The sequence below is a fragment of the Capra hircus genome, chromosome 13 (genome assembly GCF_001704415.2).
Source record: "Capra hircus breed San Clemente chromosome 13, ASM170441v1, whole genome shotgun sequence".
Taxonomy (NCBI): Eukaryota; Metazoa; Chordata; class Mammalia; order Artiodactyla; family Bovidae; genus Capra; species Capra hircus.
In genome coordinates this window covers 12,361,636-12,378,928 of record NC_030820.1, presented here as the reverse complement: position 1 = coordinate 12,378,928, position 17,293 = coordinate 12,361,636, and positions in this window count along the sequence as shown.

Below are 17,293 nucleotides of genomic sequence, written 5' to 3'. Positions count from 1 at the left end.
GTCGTTTATTGATGTGGGGTCTCTGCAAGTAAAAGTGGTCAGGAAAAAAAAATGTAATGTCAGAGTACATGGAGATATGCGTCTCTTGAGAACTGCCTAAGAAATTGAGGAACTGGGGGGGGGGCGGGGGAGAGTTGGGGGGCGAGGGAGGTGGGGAGAGGGAGGGTCGGGGGAGGGGAATGTGACTTTGATTGAAATGTCGGTAGCAACTTTCTGGTGGTCGTGGTCAACATTCTCCCAGCCTCTGGCGTTCATAACCCCCTGGCAAGAATGTCTCAGCTGTTGCAGCTGTCCCTTCCACACCTAATATTCGTAATCAATGCGTGCTTTTGACCAGAGTGACAATAGTGATGGATGAAAAGGGGAGGGGAGGAGAGAATCTCTGGCTCCCCAAGCAGTCGGGTCTTTGCTCCGGTTACCCAACTTGTTCCCTCTTCCCCGCCCAGAGCCCTATTTACTCCCGCTCCCGGCGTTTTTCCCCAGCCCCCTCCTGCGGCCCCCACCCGGGCCGCCGGGCAGGACTGCGGCGACCTCCCCGGGGCCCCGCAGCTCGCGGGACTCGCTGGGTCCGGCCTCGCAGCCTCGGGCGGAGGCAGCAGAGATCAGAGACAGCCCGGCGAAGGGGAGGGGCTCCCGGGGCGGGGCCGGGGAGGGGCCAATCAGCGCGCGAGGCTGCGGCGCGGCCGCGATTGGCCGGCCCCCGCGGCTGCAACCTCCCCGGCGGGTCTCCGTGCTTTGAGCCACTGCATCCCCTAGCGGCGCTCAGGCTGCTGCAGCCGTCCGGCCCCAGAACGCGGCCCGGGTGTGCTAGAGTCGGGCGGGAAGCGAAGTCTCAAGGTTCCACCCGCGGCTCTCCTCAGGGAAATGTGTGCAAGGAGAGAGCGTGGGTTCTCCCGCAGGCTTTCCCACGGACGGTACTGACAGTTTGATTTGGGGTTCAATTAGAAGGCATTATTCCTTCTTCGCTTCTCTACCCCACCCCGTAACAATTCCCTACAAATACACCTAAAAAAAGTCAACATAGAAGAGACCGTCCCTGAAAGTAAGTGCTGGAGGATTCCTTCCTTGCGGTGAAAGAAAACCATCCATATTCAACCTTAACTCGGTGTGTGTGGGGGGGGGGTGGGTTTCCTGCTTTAATATACAGTCCTCGTAGAAAGACTAACAAATTTCATTTGGAAGAAATAGTGGAAACGTGGCTCTTCCTGATGTGGAAGTTTTCTTGAGTCTCCGTTTTCTTAAAGCTGACGTTAGATGTTTGTTAGAAACATCAGCTTGAGTTTCTAGACAAGGAACGGTAAGAAAGTCCCTAAATTAACCCCCCTCCCCATGTTTCTCCTGAGCCCACTTAGTCCTTGCTTATTAGGGCAGCCCAGTAAAGGAGCATCGATTTTCCTTCATTCTGACCACGTCTCTCTAGGGCCAGTCAAGCTGCCAGCCTCTCCTGCTCACCGCGCTCTCCAAACCGTTTAATTATTTAGTTTCTGTCCAACATTCACCGGAAACCGCTCCATAAACAAGGACAACGGACTCATACACATTGTTGCTAAAAGTCCCGAGATTCAGCTTAAGGATGGCTGCAGAGGCGGAAAAAAAAGAAGAAAGAAAAGAGCATCTTTGCGCATTGATCTAGAACCCGCCGACACTAGCCGGACCCCAGTTCAAAGCGACGCGGAAAATACCAAACGGAGCTCTTTGGTTCTCTGCGCCGAGACCTGAAAGTCCAGGAAATAAAAGGCAACCATCCTCGGAAAGAGACGCTGCTGACGCCAAGACTTAAAAACGTTAACTTCAGAGGCTAAAGCCGATTTTAAAAGACAAAGAGAAAATATCCCTGAGAAGGAGGCCTTCCGGTGTAGTGGCGCCTCTGATAATGCTCAAACTTTGGGGGGAGGTATTATTCATTTTAATTAAATCACGTGCACCAAGTCTGGCTGCACTGACCTGAAGAGCCACCCCCAACCCCTTGGAAAAATAAAAGATCTCGAAGGCCCTTCTTGGTCTGGGTGGTTTGGAGCTGGCAGAGAGGGGTGGGGGCCTGCTGCTGGGTGCCCGGTGTAATGGAGCCAGCCTGTAGGGGGTATTTAACATTTAATTCCCAGCCGGTCCGCCCCTGTTCCCGGACTGACAGTGGGTAATTGGGAAAGAGGACGTTGCTCTTTTGATGGCCCGCGCCGGCCAGTCTCGCCGACGCCACACTGGGTTTGACGTCACGGGCCCAACCCCAGAGCCAGGAGCACAGAGCTGGGGGGGAGGGAAAAGGAGAGGAGGGGTCTACCGAGCAAGGAGGGCCGAGGTCGGCCTCGGGACCCACGCGGAAGGAAGGGGGAAGGGAGCCAGGCCGGCGAGAGGCTGCGGCGCGTGGCCTGAGGCGGAGAGCCGGCTGCGGGAGTCTAGGCCAGGCCCGGCGCCTGCCTGACCTGCCTCGCGGGCAAATGCAGGCCGGGCTTCCTCCTCTGAGGGCGGGCGGGGGGAGCGTGGGGGCTCGAGGCCCGGTGAAGGAAAGAAAAGGTGGTACTGAGCCCCCCTCTGCCCTAGCCCGCAAAGCTAATCGCAGCCTCCTGCGGAAACGCCTCAGCGCCCTCCTGCAGATCTGAATCGCCCCCTGCTTCCCCTCCCGGGCTCCTATCCAGGACCCCGGCCCGGACCGGTCTAGAGAGCCCCCGTCCCTCCTCTCCTCTCCTGGAGCGGCCGGCGGAGCTCCGGTCAGGGAAGCGAGGTGGAGACCTGAAAGGATGCTGCCGCCGCCGCCGCCGCCGCAACAGGGCCCTGGGCTCCTGAAGAGCGCTAGGCCTCCCTCTCCAGGACTAGGGGCTGGCCGAGGTCTGGATGCCTGGGACCCCTGGGGCGAGCATCCCGGAGCCGAGAAGGCGACGGCGCGGCTACCGTCCATCCCCGGTCGCCCGGAACCTATACCCGGGCTGAGCGTGGGGCGGCGGGAGCCGGTTGGCCTATCTGAAACGCCAGGCCTCGAGGTGGCTCTTTCAGGCGTCAAGTTGAGCGGGGTGTGTGTGCCCTCTTGGGGAAAGGGTAAGAAATGGAGCCTTCCTTTCTCTCCTCGATCGGGGGAAGCGGGGACCCCACACACACACACATACACTCCCAAACACATGCCCCCCAGCTGAGGTCCCTCCCACCCGCCCTCCCGGGAGCTCAGATGCTCTCATCGGATGCAAGTGGGGAACCCAATCCCGCAAAGGAGCCAGAGCCCACGGCGTAGAGCGGAGGAGCGTGCCCCCCCGTCCCCAGGCTCACCCCTGGGGTCGCAGGACCCAGAGAGCGGAGATCCACGTGGCCAGCGTCACCCACCCGAGCCTGGCGACAGGCGCGTCCAGGCGAGCTCCGCGGGGCCGAGGTGTCTGGAGAGCGGCCCCGGGTGCCCGCGCGCGGACCGCCGAGGGTAACCAGAAAAGCCGAGCCTCGGGGTCGAAGTCATAAAGTTACTAATCCCGTGCAGGGGGAGTGAGCGTGCCTCGGGCCGCCTGGGGCGGTCATTTGAGCGTGTTTACTTAAGGACTTTGCAAGCGGAGCGCGCGCGAAATAGTCGGATTTCCAGCGAGGCAGCAAATATTTGCAAGCGAGAGAAAGAAGCGGAGCCCGGCCGCGCCGCCGCGTCCCTCCCCCCGGAGCCACGGCGCCGGCTTGGGCGGACCCGGCCGCGCCGTTGAAGACAGAAATGAAGCCGGGAACCTGCGGGGCTGGGGGGCAGGGAGGGCGCAGAGCCACAGCAAAGGCCAAAAACTGCAGGGCGGCCCCTAGGCCCTGGCGAGCTGGGGCTGGGGGGAGGAGAAGTCCCTTACAGCTCGATCAATCTTCCTGGGCTGCGATCGGTCAATAAAAATGGTGTGAACCGACCGCGATCGTTGTGCGTCTGGGGAGGAAGTGGAGGCCAGAGGTGCCGAGGCTGGCGCCAGCGCCCTGCACCAGTCCCGTTCGCGTCCAGGCGGTCTGCAAGCCCCAGGACGGTGGCCAGTTCGTCGCCGGGAGCCCAGCGCAGTCCGGCAAGGCCTTTAATTGGGTGTCTCCATTTTTATAGTGGCCATTGTTGGAGCAATTAGCGAGAGACAATAAGCGCCAAGAGGCGTTTAATTCGATTCCGTGCGCTGGCTGCGGCGCTTTGGAAGAAGTGGCTGGCCCTGGAGGGAAGATCTGGTTAAGTGCCGGCTCCCTGCCTTGCCAGTCTAGTCTTAGATGTGGGAGTTCTCCAGGGGCAAGTTGAAAGCGGAGTGAGAGCTTTCACCCTAGTCCTGGACTGGGAGAATCCCGTTCCGGGTCTCGCTAGCCCCGCGGGGCGCCGCCGGAACCGCCGCGCCCGCAGGCTGCACGCGTCCGGCTTGGGTCCCCGATTGCCCGTTAGAGGGAGAAAAGCAAACAGGACAGGGACGTGGAAAACGGCCTCCTTCCTTCTTAGCCTTCGGACCCCCCTCTCGATCACCCGAACCATCCCAGTTTCCTTCCCCTTCGGGGGAGGAGGGGCAAAGGAGAGAACCCCCTTCTCGCGCGTACGCACCTCGCTCTTCACCGAGCACGCCTCGCCACCCCCTTCCCTGCCTCGGCCCTCGGATTAGGTTACCGTGGCCGAGCGAGGATTTCTACTGGATACGAGAATAGCACAGGTAAAGCTGTATAAACAGCTCGCCGGCTGCCGGGCGAGAGGGTTACGCGGGGGACACGGCTCAAGGCGCCACCGCCAGGCCCGGCTGCGCGAGCGAAACGGCGGGGGAGCCCGCTCGGGCGCCGCGTCCGAGACAGCGCAGGCTAAACACATATTACACGACATCTCTGCAGCTCCCCCGCCTCTCAAGCCCCCTTTCTCTTTCCCGCGTGAATTGAAATGCAGAAAGTGGACAGTGGGATCACAGGATGATGGAGAGAAGCAGGCGGTGGGCAGTGCTGACGGTGCTGCTCAAATGAAATACAGCTAGTAAGCAGGGACGCAGGATAAAGGGGATCCCAAAACAGACTGGCAAAGGAAAGACTCTCGAAGTAGAAGCAGCGAGGGGGAAACTCGGGAGAACGCAGGCGAAAAGCGCTCGCGGCTCGCGCACTGCTCCTCCAGGCTCCCACGCCCACCCGCCCAGGCCCAGGAAGCCCTGGAAAACGAGCCAGCGCTTTGGGGATGGTATGTGGTTTGATTTTGGTTTTTTTTTTCTCGCTTATTCATCTATCACCGTTTAAAACTCGAAGGAAACCCGCCTGGGCCAGGATGGGCAATCAGAGAAGTCGGAGAGGAGATAAGCCAGGAGATTACCCCCTCGCCACCCCAGAATCCGCCCCCAGCGCCAGGGCGGGCCCTCCAGCTTCGAGGGATCCTGGACCTCCATGTGCAGCTACCCTTTTCTCCCCGGTTGAGAAAAAACCCTGATGGTAGCTAGATAAAAATTGGGTGGGTAAGGGTGTAGAGGAAAGGGGGGTGGGGAGGGAGAGAAGAGGGGATTTCTCTTTTCGAGTTTACCAATGCACTTGTCAGAGGGGTTGGCCACGGGGGGAGCCCCTGGGGGCTGGATGAGTGAGAAAGATTTCCCCTTGATGGGGTGGATCAAAAGGACTGCGAGTCACCCTGCAGGAAGGGGGCACCTCCAACCTCTCCCTCCCTTCTGGCTTTAGGGGCCTAGAAGACAGGTGGAACCAAGAGAGAAGGGAAAGGATGGGGGCTGCTCCTGCAGGTCCCCGCGGTGTGTCTGCAGGCGCAGGCCGCGTGTCCCACCCAGCAACACCATCGACTTCCTAAAGCAGTCCACACCGCCTAAACCCAAGCTCTCACGATGTGGCATCCCCAGGTCATGGCTGAAGCCTTCGTGACACCCAGGGAAGGGAGCAGCCGCCGCAGGCGAGGAAGGAGTCAGCGGTGAGGGATCCACTCACGTCAACTCCAGGCCCTCACATTTGTGGGGGCGCCGGCTCCATCTCCCTTCACTTCCCAGTGTCCTGCTTTGTTGTGGCTGCCTCACCGCCCTGCACCTTTAGAAGCCCCGGGCCAGCCTCGATCCCAGCGCTAGCCGGGGCCAACTCTCCTCCGACCACTTCATTTTGACATTTCAGGAAGAGAAGGGCTTTCTCTTGGGGCTACTGTGTTTTTTACTTTTCTAGAGTAGCCAGAAAACTGGGGTGTCAATTGCTGAACAATGACAGTGCGCTTTGAGGGCTAGGGAAGTCATGACCAGGACAGGGAAATGGAGAAAGGTAATCTGTGCCGACCAGGAGACAGCAGAGGCGAGCTTCTAAATGCACCAAGTGTCCGTGTCTTCCTTGGACACGCTGGAGACCGCCGGGTAAAATCTCGGGAGCTCCCCGGCTCTCAGGGGTTCACACTTCGCCCAGCCGCCGCCTCTCCCCTCCCGGCCGGCTCGCGCTCGGCTCTCCGCTGCCTGTCACCTCGCGGACCCCAAGCAATTTGTTATATAAAACAAAACAGCAACCGCACACGTGTACCAGCACACCCGCAGCGACGGACACCCAGGGAGAACTCCGCTCCAGCGCCTTGGGCCACGTTTCTTTCTGGTCCTTCCAACAGCCGCATCCCCACGACCACCTCTAGTCCCAGCTGCCCTAAGCAAAAAGGGAGGCTCGGACTTCAAATCTGGGGCTCCTTTGGCCCGCTCCCTGCGGTGGGTAAAGCGATCTCTAGTTACTCCCACCGTTAGGAAAAAGAGTTGATCAGAAATATTTGGTCCGCACACAAAGACGTACCACAAAAGGAATGCACTTTTCTGCGCGAAAGGCTTCGGACTAGGAGATCACACGTGAACGCAGCCCAGAAATGGTTAGAATAGCCGGCTGCGGGACAGTGCTGGGCCTTCGGATGCAGCCCCAAGGCCTTCTCAGGACCTCCTGCGGTTTCCGGCATGTACTGCCTTAACCTCCGAGAAAGCGGCTCTCAGCCACCCCGCTCCCTGCGTACCTGCCGCATTCCCGACCTCTCTGGGTGGCCCTGCGCTGCTGGGCGTCGCCTTAGAGAGGCTCCGCTGATGTGCCCTAGAGGCACCCACTCCCCTTTCTTCACTGCACCCCCGGACTCACCCACACCTCATATATCGTTGGCAAAAGGCAGGATGGCCACATCAAATAAAGCAAAAAGGCAGCTTCCCAGTCTCCGGCTTTTGTCAGGAAAAGACCAACCCCAATTCTGATTCCCCAGGACTGGTGGAGATTCTAGTGTAGATGGGAGGATGCACATGGAGGGGCAGGGTGGGGTACGGGGCTTGTGTCCAGAGAGCCATTCAGCCAGATTCTCATACCCCAGCTGACTTCTCCAGCTAGAAACCTTAGGCCTGGTGGGACAACGCTGAGGGCTGGGCCTCCTGCCTGGTCCCAGGAAATTGGTATGGGGTCTCCTAAGACCCTGCTCCCACCTGGGTCTTGATTTGTCTGCCCTGGGCACTGAATCCCACCCCAGATTCAGGTGGGCAGCAAACAATTCATTTCCTCAGGACCACACATTTTAAAGGTTTAATGGTGAGCCTACTCCCCACGACCAGCCATTTGGTCCTGCAAACATCTCCTAACCAGGACCCATCCTGTGTTGACTCTACCAGCCTGGCTGGTACCCCCCTACCTCAAGCCTGTCATGCAACGACAGCCGCCCTCCCCACATCTTTTCTGCCACAAGCACTAAGGGATAAAAGGGCTACAATTGTTACTTTATTATTATCTGTCCCTTTAAAGTTTCTCAACCCCCACCCAGAACCCCAGCACTCGAGTGAATGTGGGTGACGCAAGAAGACAAAAAGCACAGGGGAGCTGGGAACCCAGCAGAGCGGAGATCCTGAAGGTTAGACTGCTTTCCATCCCTGCTCAGGACAGACTTACCCATGTCCACTCCCCAAGCACCCCGCGGTGTCTGAGAGGAAGGAGAGGTGAATAAAAGCAACTCTTGTGCTCAGATACTCTCCTGTTCAGATACTTTCTGAGAATGCAACTTCTTTTGCATTTTAATGTTATCTGTCTTCATTGGGAACTGCTTCCCAACGAGTGACTTCTTGGAGGTCTGCTGGTCCAATGTCCCTGGAGAAAGTAGAATCCTAGTTCCCTCTGCCCCTGCCATTCCCCAGTTCCCTAGCACCCAGGGGAACGGTTTTCTCACCCACCTCAGAGCGCTTCTGGAATCAAAGGTGCCTGCCAGCCACTAGCTCCCCAGGCGATGTCAGATGCTCACACATCTGGGCTCCAACTTTCAACCCACAGCCACAGCTGTTTCTTTAATTGTATTCAGAGACAATGAGCCTAATCAGGCACTTGTGGGCAGAGGGAAATACACATGAAGTTGACACTCCACAGCCACCTTGGGGAGAAGGCTGAGCTGCTCATTCAGACTGGTTCTTTCCTCAACCCTCTGCCCTCCCTGAAGAGGAAAACCTATTCAGCCCTTCCCGAGCCTTACCATCCTCTCCTATTTTTCTGTTTAATTTTTTCTCCACATGCCTAGTTCTACTGGCTCTTTCCTCCAAACATGGACAGGCACACATGCACACACCATACTCTCCCAAGGTCATTGCAGAAAGTCAAAGATTTCCAGGGACCAGAAAGAACAACAAGGACTGGGGTCTAGTTCATTTTCTTCCAGGGGCAGCTGTCCTTCTGGAGGGGAGACCGCCTGTTAATTCTCTCCACGTGGAGCAGGGAAAGCCCATGCAGAGCAAGAGACAGAAGATAATGATATTCACTAACCTGGGTAGCTTGCTGTCGGCGGCCAGCTGTTTTTTATTTTTTTATTTTTCCTGACTTGCTAGAGATCTGAAGGCAGAAATGTCAGGCAGACCTGACCACTGTTGTCGCTGCCGCGGTCCTCGCAGCCCCAGCTGCTTACGGCATCTCACGCAGGCTTCCAGCGAGAACTAAAACCAGGGTGATGTGCATCCTTCCTAGGAACCCCCTCCCCCGCCTCCTGCTCACTGTAGAGAGCAGAGCTCTTCCGGGTTGCGAAGAGGGAAAGGGAGGGAGGGAGGGAGAGAGGAAGGCTGAGGGAGGAATGAATTTCACCCCCCTTCTGCAAACAGGCACTCCGCACACCAGGAGTAAGCGACACCGGCAGAGTTGGGGGAATGAGGAAAGACTGTTTGAAATGTGACCAGCCCCCTGGTGCCTACAAAGTCCACTGTCTCTGGCGGGGCTGGAATTAACACTGTAAATGTCACTAGTAGTGTTGAGTGGGTCACCAGCAACCATAGATGGAAAAGCTTTCGAAGAGTTTCCCTCCCACTTTGGAAGTGGAGACTCAGTGAAAGCATCTAGAGGTAACCCTCACGGCCACATTTAGGCCATGGTCTCAGCCTCCCAGATGCTACCCGCCACCCCTCCATCCGGCTGTTCCACCAGGCTCCGTATAGGCTGACGATTCAAAAATGAATACAATCCACTGTCCAGCACCTCTAGCCACAGCTGGCCAGTGAAAGTTAGGAAAAGCAGGAAGGTCAGTGACTTCACTCTGGGCTCACTGGCTACAACTTAGCTCTTCATGGAGGCCATAAAAACATGCGAAGTAGCGACACCCGTGTGCACGCTAAGTAGAAGTTTGGGGAGAGCCTCCTGAGGGGCCCCAACTCTTTCCAAAAAGACTTCTGGGAGAAATTAACCTTCTAGGAAAGGAGCAAGAATCAGAGGTCACTCTGAAGATAAAATGTTAGAAGGAAAATGATCTTATTCGTCTACCCACCAGAGGGAACAAACTCCCGCCCTCAGCCTCAGAAGCCCCCTGCCCGCCTGAACCATCCCTACTTCTGCAGGGAGGGGGGGGGGTGGAGATCAAAATAATCCACAGAGGGAGTCTGCCATGAATAAAATTTCTGCAAGAGTAAAACGAAACTCCATAAACATTGGGGTAGAAAGGTCAGCGTCCATTTGTTTTGACAGGTAGAGTTTTCCCTTCACAATATTTATACAATAGGAATATGGAGACTGACTTTAAAAATAAATCAATCTTTGGGGAGAAATAAAAAAGAAAATGTGTCCACCGCTGGGCCAGGAAGTCAAGAAGTTTCCTGGGCTGGAACCAGTTCGGTAGGCGGGAGTGGCACGATCTGACGGTTCCAAGTGTTCATGGGTGGCTGTACCCCCGTGGCGAGGACAAGGCCATTGGTCAGCTGGGCCAGAACGAGTGGGCAGAGGTGGGGCGGCGCCGAGGCGGGCAGGTGCCCAGCGCTGCCCCGGCGGCCGGCGGCCGGCGGCCGGATCCGGGAAGGGCAGCTGCCTGCGCCTCGGATCCTAGCCTGCCTGAGCCGCTCAAGGCCCCCGGACCTGGACACAGCACGCCCCGCTTTGCGCCTCGCTCAGCATCCTCCGGGGTCCAGGTTTAAGCCACATGCGGGACGGGCGCGGGGTATCTTATCGTTTGCCCAGATGGCCAGGAGACGAGCCGGGAGCCCCCCTGCCCCCGAGGAAGCGCCGAGGTCCACCTCGCGTCACGGCTCAGCCCCTCCCCCGCCGGCGGCCCTGGCCCTCCTGCCTGCCGCCACCCAGCGGCAGAGCCACGTTCTCTGGCGCCGAGGCGCGGAGTCGGCAGGCTGCGCCTTTCGAGGGCGTCAGGGAGAGGTCACTCCTTCCCCCAACCTGTTGCTCCGGCGTGAGTCAAGGAGCCGCGGGCTGCGCCCGGAGGGCGGCCGAGGGAGGCTGGAGCCCTTCAGGGTTCCCCCGGCCACTCGCTCCTCCTCACTCCCGCCTTGTGGGCAACAAGACCCCCCGGCCCGGGAGGGTCATCGGCCACCCAGATGGCGACATCTGTCTCCTTAACTTGGATGTCAGCTGTGCCCCCCATCTCGCCGTCCTCCAGGGGCTACTCGCCGGTTTCTGCATCCCCCCTCTGACTTCTGCGCCCTTTCGAGGGTCTCCTCCCTCCATCTCCTCCCTTCCCCATCACAGAGTCACCTCCAACCTGCCAGCCTTTTACCTTTGGCATCTGGATCCCCGCCCTGCACCCGCCCCCGACCCCAGGCTCGCGCTCTCCCCGTCACCCCTGGCACCCACACCCTCGTCACCCGGTCCCCGGGGCGCACTTGTGACCCTCCGCCCGGTTCCGGCCGGTCTGACGGCCCCTGCCCGCGTTCCTTTTCTGCTGACGCGGGCACTTGCTTGTCTCCAGTCTAAAGTGACTCTCTGGTTAAGGGACTAAGAAACCTGATCGCTTGCACATCGCCCTAATTCTACCTTTAGCAAAAGAAGGTTTAATTTAAGGACACTCGACTGCCAAAGACACTGGGGCTTAAAAAAAAGGGGGGGGGACTTAATTAAAATATAACCGATTTTGAATTCAATGTCCAGTAAGGGGCAAGATTCTGAGAAGAAATGCCAGCTGGGCATTTCTCGTCATCTTGATGGACTTAGCAGTGGAAAATGCTGCTAATTAGGAATCCAGGAGAGAATTATTCCAGGATGGTTGGGGGAGATTTGATGCTGGGGGGAGATTTGATGCTGGGGGGAGATTTGATGCTGGGGGGAGATTTGATGCTGGGGGGAGTGGGCACTGGGGTGAAGAAAGGATAGAATTTATCCTGAGAAGTAAACAAAGTGAAGGAAAGACGCTCGTCACTTATCCAGAGGGGCTAAAGATTAATTCGGGATTCGAGGACACTGGCCCATGCACACGATAAAGACGTGACTTTAATGAAGCTACAAGTCACTTTCTGAATTTTAAAAGCTGCCACCCTGGATCGCTGATTTGAGGTTCAGGTCTCTGTGCTTGTGCGTGCGTGCGTGCGTGCGTGTGTGTGTGTGTGTGTGTGTGTGTGTGTACTTCTGCCCATGAGAGACAGGAAAAAAAAGACCCTCCCTTATTCAGGGGGCAACTGCCAGTGTTAAAAGTTGAGGGGCCTCGGATCCCCAGGTGCTTGGGAGACGCTCCATCTTAACAAGTCCAAAGGGAGAGGGTGACTTCTCTCCCAAGGTTTCAGAACTCAAAAGTGAGCCTTTTTATTGACATGTCCTTGCTTGGTGAGTACCCAGGACCGGAAGGCAGGAACCCAGCTCCCTGGCACATACAGAGGGCACTCAGGGGCAGCTCACCTGTGCCTGCACCCCTGTCTCTTCGCCACCCCAACCCACCCCCAGCACACACCACCGGCCTTTTAGCCCCTTAACCCAGGGCAGGTGATCCTCCTTCCTGGAGTTGGATTCAGAGGATGAACTAGAAGTGTTCTGTGTGGCTCCAGGGCCTGGGGACTGCGCTGGGTCTGGGGTTCTTCCTGGAGGCAACCATGCCATTCTAATTGGCACCAGCATCGGCTGCTTTCAGTTCCGTGGTGGGTTGGACCACAACCCCACAAGCTAAGGCATTTGATTGGATTTTAAACATAAAGGGAAGTCGCTGGGCATGTGGCGGTGGAAGATGGATCAGTAAATGACTAACAGATAATGGAAACACTGTGTCCCCGATCTCAGCGATGGCCGCACAGATAGGAACTTCACCTGCTGGATGAAGAAAAAGGAGACCCCGTAGGAAGAAATAATCGCTGGTGGAATCTCCAGTCTTTCTAAGAACGTGCCGCCACTTAGAGTTGTTCCAAGCAGGGCTGGGGGAACCATATATTTATTCTTCCAGGTTTCCCACATCCCATTTCTTTTCCGTAAAGCACAGGAAATCTTTTCTCCTCCTGCCTATCAGCCTACAGCATCATTCCCCTTCTCCATTAGTCTGCCTCCCTGTGTATACCCTTAGATTGGCTTAGTTCACCTAAGTTCACTCTCTGCCAGATGAAAACACACACTCGGTATTAGCCTTGGTTTAAAAGTTCCACTCCAAGCCCATTCACTGAGACTTATTTTATTATAAATGTGTACGGTGGGGTGTTGGGAGGGAGTAAACAGATGTCTAGCATGGGGACAGTCCTTTCATTTTTCTTTTTCAACAGAACATTTTTATTAAACCCAGCTTTCTGGTCTGGTACTTTGCCTATGTTCTTTGACCAAAACTCAGCCTGGTTGGGGGGTGAGTGGGCGATGGGGGCCTGGATGGTATAGAACCATGGATGTCTCAAATGAAAGTTTCACAAAGCAATGACTGGAAATCTTAAAAAAAAAAAAAAACAGAACTATTCCACCCAGGCGCCCTAAATAAATAGCCCCGTTTGCAAATTCCTATCAATTATTACGTGATGGGAAAAAATCCTATCTGAAAATAAAGCACGTGAACGTGGAGAATTTTAATTAAATCTTACTGTGGATATAATAACATGGAAGTGATTTTTCATTCGGCGCTTGCCTGCTCACCAGTGTTTTATGGCGTTTTCTTGCCTCTGACTTTATTTTAAAATATTAGACGAGGTGGAGAATTATAAACGACTCTTTCCTTATCTGTACTGCTCACATATCCAGGATCAGAGGAGCTGATTAAGAAAGAAGTCAGAGGCAACGTTGGATTCATAATGATTTGGAATAATGAATCCTTATCTCTGCTTTCCAGATTATCTGCCTTTCAGCTCCCAATGTTTTGTTACATGGGATAATTTATTGCATCTAATACATCACAATGAATCTGATGGTAGAAAGTGATGGCCGACGTTGTGAAAGGGGGCCCTTATTTTTTATCCCGGGGCAATGAAACTGCTTTTTGCAGTTTTTAATTGGGAAAATATAAGGTAGATCTGATAAAAAAAAAAAAAGAGCTGGGTATAATCTTGCCTGCTCCGGCTTTACCACGCTGCTCTTTAATTAGTGTGTCAATTTCAGGCTGAAATTAACAAGATCGACCTGAAACTGGGCTTAGTTTCTCCCCAGCACCTAGATCCTAATTTTTAACATGATTTATTTTTATGAAAAAGGAGATAATTAATCATAAACACTGAGGAGAGCACAGAGCCGAGTTGAGATAAAATGCCATTTGCATCTTTATATAGAAAGATACCAATAATGTTAATTTTTCAGAGATTTCTTCACTCCTTGCCATCTCCTGCCCCCACTCAGCTCCCACCCTGACCGCCGGCCACTCCAGCCTCATTCCTAGCAAACAAGAAAAAAAAAACTCAACTCCAGATTCCTCTTTGGTATTCACTGATCTTTCTTTTAAGGGTATATATTTTTACACATTGTCAGCTCCTCTGGCTTTGTTAACACATGCAGAATTTTACAGGTTTCCTTCCCTCCTCAGAGCAGTGGGCTAGGTGGATCCCTGGTCTCTCTTCCAGGTACCCTCATCATCTTCCTTCCATTTTAGAGTTAGAGAGAGGAGGACACACATCTCATTTAATGGTTAATTAGTTACAATAATTGGCATTTTTGTTTCTTTTGTCTTTTGCCCTAGCCCAAGGAACAAAAGCCATCTGAACGCAACAGGCTTTCCTCTGTGCTTCTTTCAGGACCGATTTAAGAATCCAAGGCTACACCCGGGTCCCTTCCCTATCCCAGATGCACTAGCCACCTCCTGGCTTCAGGAAGTAAGAAGGGGCAGGAGTCACTAGTAATTTGCTCTTTAAGCTTTTTGTGCCTGTTGATTACTTTCTGGTTGCTTGGATTAAACAATCGTTGCAAATATGCAAACCAGTGAAAGGCAATTCATACATATTCGCTCTCCAATTGTTCCTCCTGACGTCAGATCATAATTTCTTGGTAATTGGATGGCTTGCACCCGAATAATGTGCATCTGACATTCTCCACGTTTGCTCTGGGTTGTACTAGATTTTGTACTGGGAGTCGGGGGCCAGGGAGGAGGAATTGATTTTTTTTTTTTTTTAAGAATCCTTTTCTGTGCACTGAAGCTCCTGCTGTCTCCCTTCCTTCCCTACACTTAAGAATGTTTGCTTATGAAGTGTGAGGATATGGGAGGTTGTTTCTTAGGAATATCATTCCCTAGGCAGTTCTTGGGTAGATTGAAGAAAGTTGAAGACAGGCTGGTAAAGATGGAGGAAATGGGGATACAGTTGGGGCAGAAGCAGGGGTGAGTGTCTGTGGAGCCAGAACCACTTCTTTCTCTGCTCGGATCTGCAAAGTGTCCCGCTCTGTCACTTGTCACATCAGGCTAGGTTCTCAGCTCTGAAGTCAAGTCTCCATTCCTGGCCGTGACCCCACACACTCAAATCATTAAAAGCTTGAAGCTTGATTATAATATTTCAGGTTTTAGGCAGGTGGTCCCAGAGAGAGACCTGACTTTCTGATATTTTCTCTTTCCCTTCACCTCAGCCTTAGTTCAGTGGACCTAGACATCTAGGTCCGATTCTGTATCCAATACTTTGGGATTGCCTCTCCTTCCCCCCTCTCTCTCCTTCCCGACCCCCTCTTCAGCCCCTCCCCCTCTTCCTTTTGCTCTCTTTTCCCTCTCTTTAGGACACATCACTCCAAGAATTTCAAGTATCAATTATAAGTAATATTAATTTCTCGACCCCAACCAGTGAAGAGCAGATGATCTGATAGGAGTATAAAAACGGTGCTTCCCTAGATGAAACAGACCAGTGGAGCCTGCTGGGCCGATTCCCATGGCCAGATGAACATTCAATTTTCCGGCATTATCTCCACACTTAAACTCGCTTTCTCCGTTTCTGTGCCAAGATAAATTTGCATAATATTTGCAGCTGTAATTAGCTGATGAGCATCTCCTAGCCTCCTCCTTTTGTTTCTCTCTGCATTTGGTCTTCCATTGATGCTACGTTTGATCTTTAATATTATAGGATTCCCGATAGAGGACTGCATATCTTATCTCCTGGGCTCCAAAATCTTTTAAGAAGGATGGTGGGGGTGGAGGGGGGGTGCAGAGGGAGGGTGTAGGGAGAAGGCTGAGTGGGGCAAATGAAGCCTCACTAATCACAGTTGGAAAAGGTGATGATGGTAGAAGGTACAGGTAGTGACAGAACAAATGAGAGAAATGGAGAACTATGTGGGAGGGTTAGGATGAGCCTCTGGAAACCGAGGAGTCTGGAATGAATAGGTTTATTTAGAGAATGCAAGAGTGTGGTTTGGGGGCTGGGCTGAGATCTGGAACATAGATAGGTAGGGGACTGCGGCTGGCATCCAGCCTCAAAGGGTACGGCCTCCCTTTCTGGGAAACCAGTCACTGCCCATCCAGGGTCCGAGGAGGACGCTCTGGTGGGTTGCCCCCTTCAAGCAGAAACTGGAGCTTTTGAAACCAGGCGACACCTTTATCTGCTCATCTGTTTGTCTCTGTTAATAGAGACCAGGGCACTCCTGAATTTCTAATACACCACTAACACTTCATTCCCTCCAGCGCTGTTTAAAAGAAAGCCCAGCCAAAAAATAAATTAATTAATTAGTTAAGAAAAGGGGGGAAAAGATACAAGGGACTAAGTATAAGGAGAGGGGAGTCGGTCGCACTGAATGGCGTGGACTCCAGAAGTGGAGCGAGCCCAGAAAAGTGGCCCCTCGCCTGGGTTGTCATTGTTGCGTTCTTTTTTCCCAAACCAGGAGTCTTCTGACTTGGGTGGTGGCAGGGTGGGAGGGCGGGAGGATTAGAGGAGCCACTGGTTGAATTAGTACTTGTGGGAATCCGGAGGGGAGAGGGAGAAAGGAAAGGAAAGAGGCAGAAGGAGGGGGGGAAAAAAGAAGACAAGAAAGAGTCGATTTCCATGCCAATCATCGGAACAAATAGCTAACATTTAACGTTTACACCCGCACTGGCGGCGCCCTGGCGCTCCGAGGACCTGGAGCCGAGCTAAAATGTCCCGAAAGCCTTTGGAGAAAACGAGTTTCCAGCTCTCAGGTTCTCCCCGTCCCCCCTTCCGCGAGGCTTCGGTTTCAAGCTGGACTTGTCCAATGTCTGCGTCGCTGCTCCGAGCCCCCAAATGAGTGTCAAGGAGGCGAATATCAAATAGCGCCGGGGTCAAGGCGATTTAGTTAACCGCGCGGGGCGCTCGGGACTTGAAACTTGTGTGGGACTCCAGAGGGAGTAAGACAGGCGGAGGGAGGGCTGGTGAATGAATGAATGACCATCAGTGAACGAAGACTTAGTGGAAAGGACACGCAGGCACTCGTGGGGCTGAGGGCGCCTCCAAGCACTTCCTCTCCGCCGCAGGGCAAAATGCAACGGTCTCGGTTGGAGAAAAGTTCCTTTAAAAAACTTTAATTTTTTTGTGTAATGAGGCCAATTTTCTAAAGCGAAGTCAGGCCATTGGGCTCTAGTCTGGCCCTTCAACGTGTACCTTTCATCATTGTATTGCCTCAAGGCCTCAGGGTCGCCATCTGCCAAACTGACGGGGCAAGACCAGAGGATGGCCAAGGTCCCTTCTTCCTGCTTTGAAAAAGCAGGCCGCGGGCCCAGGGAGGTTAATGGTGGGGACGGGGGTGGGGGGTGACGGGGAAAGGAGATCAGGTCCGCAACCCCAATGTGCCCTGGAGACCCCAGTACTACCCCCACCCCCCC